The following is a 2,524-nucleotide window of genomic DNA, read 5'->3' as shown; positions in this document are numbered from 1 at the left end:
GCACGCACGCACGCACGCACGCACGCACGCACGCACGCACGCACATATACATATGTGTGTGTTTGTACATATATATGCACATATATGCGTGTGTGTGTGCGCGCGCGCGTGCGTCTGTGCGCCTGTGTGTATGTGTATGTGCATACACATGCAGGTACGCACGCTCGCACGCACGCACGTACAATATCATACAGTTTGCCTTTGCTAAATCATCATGATTAGTTCTAATGAGGCTGTCCATTGTCCGATTTATAATAATAGCTTGCGATAATGAAGCGAATTACCATGGTTACGCACAAACACGGAACCCGCACACAGTCAGCATCATAGCATGTTCGTGTGTCCACCTGCACCCACCTGCACCGTCTGCCGCGCATGCGCACTACGCGCCCACACGCAGCAGCCAATGTACTGGGAGCTTCAAGAGACAACGCCGGCGAGCGAATAATAGATACATATATAATACGATTTACACGCGCAATGCAATTTAGCCGCAGATCTCGATTTAGTAACAAAAATAAAGAGTATAGCCCGCTCACGCGAAGACGCGCACGCGCATGCGCACCATACAGCACAATGTCTGCTGTTGGTTCTGCGAGGATGTACGCAGAATACAAGGGGCATCGAGAGAGCTTCAGCTCAGACTTAATTTTGCTACAACAGATATAATCATCCATCTAATATATATATATAAATATGTATATATATATATAGTGTATACTATATTACGTATGATCATTCTTTTTTGTGATTTTTATGACAATATAATACGTATATTTAAGTAGACGAAGCGATTTTTGTCATGCGGTCTTACGGTAGACAGTCCTTGGTGGGTAGGGACACATGCACACGTGGAATATACGTTACAACACATGATATACGTTGTTTAGTCACTTTGGACGCCGTCACATTAACTTAAGTTATGGGTATCGCATATAGATCATCACATTTATATCATGTACACTGATACTTCACACACGTATACGTGGCGCATTACATTTGATATATATATATATATATATATATATATATATATATATGTATATATATTTCACTATATTTGTTTTGACACGCGTCAATTCTGTAACATTTCTTACACTCATTTCTCTCATAAATGGTGTTTGTGTTTTTGCGCTTTTTTCCTCTTTCTCTCATCCTCCTACTCGCGCGTTCTACTCCCTTGCCGGGTTTCGCCTCGTTCGATGAAAATATATACGCTATTTCCTTTTTCATTATACTGTTTGATCGAGTGTGGTCATTGCCTCACGGTGCCCTTCTCGCAACCCTCTCCTGCTGTTTGTTATTAGCCATCGTCGTGTCGTGCGGCTGAAGGCTTAACAAGATTCCACATAACGTTGTTAGCGAACAATCACAGACTGGTTTCCGCGCGGTGTCGTCAGCGGACCTACGACAGCGCCACCTATGCGCTCCATCACATGTACAGTATGATTATGGTCGCTAAAGGCGAGGATGCATCAGCTCGCGAGGTCGCGTCGTGAGATAATGAATTGACTAGTTTGTCAGGCTGTTACGATCACATAGACCCGCCATACGGTCAATTCTTATGGAAAGGAAAAAATGATAGGAGCTGGTTTTCATACATGGATCAAATAAAATGTCGATCGTTCGTTTGATAAGATCAAGAGCTCATAATAGAGAGGATCTCTTGATGAGATGTATGATTAATGCTGGGAGCTCAATGATTTCTTATTCGAAAGAAATACCAGCGCTAATACATTATTACACTAGTAGATTGGTCTACTCGTAACCATTAGTGTGAGAAAGAATGCATTTAGTGTGAGTAATGATAAGAGATGGTGCAGTTAGTGCAAGTTAATGTGGGAGAGGATTCAGTTAGTGTGAGTTGATGTGGCGGAGAGTGCACTTGGTGTGAGTCAGTGTGAGGGAGAGTGCACTTGGTGAGAGTCAGTGTGAGGGAGAGTGCACTTGGTGAGAGTCAGTGTGAGGGAGCGTGCACTTAGTGTGAGTTAGTGTGAGGGAGAGTGCAGATATAGTGCGAGGTAGTGCGCGGGTAAGTGAAGATATAGTGCGAGGTAGTGTACGGGCAAGTGCAGATAGTTTGAGTTAGTGTGAGAACGAGTAAAATCAGTGAGAGTTAGTATGAGGAAGAGTGCATTAGTGTGTGGGAGGGTGTTGTTAGTGTGCGTTAGTGTACGTCCTGCACTAGTGTCAGACAAAGTAGTGCAGCTAGTGTGTGTTACTGTGAGGGACAGTGCAGTTAGTGTGTGTTAGTGTGAGGGGGAGCAGTTAGTGTGTATTAGTGTGAGGGACAGTGCAGTTAGTGTGTGTTAGTGTGAGGGGGAGCAGTTAGTGTGTATTAGTGTGAGGGACAGTGCAGTTAGTGTGTGTTAGTGTGAGGGACAGTGCAGCTAATGTGAGTTAGCGTGGGGGGGAGCAGTTAGTGTGTGTTAGTGTGAGGGACAGTGCAGTTAGTGTGTGTTAGTGTGAGGGGGAGCAGTTAGTGTGTATTAGTGTGAGGGACAGTGCAGTTAGTGTGTGTTAG

Source organism: Priapulus caudatus, unplaced genomic scaffold (assembly GCF_000485595.1).
Source record: "Priapulus caudatus unplaced genomic scaffold, Priapulus_caudatus-5.0.1 Scaffold1264, whole genome shotgun sequence".
Classification (NCBI taxonomy): Eukaryota; Metazoa; Priapulida; class Priapulimorpha; order Priapulimorphida; family Priapulidae; genus Priapulus; species Priapulus caudatus.
This window is presented reverse-complemented; position numbering follows the sequence as displayed.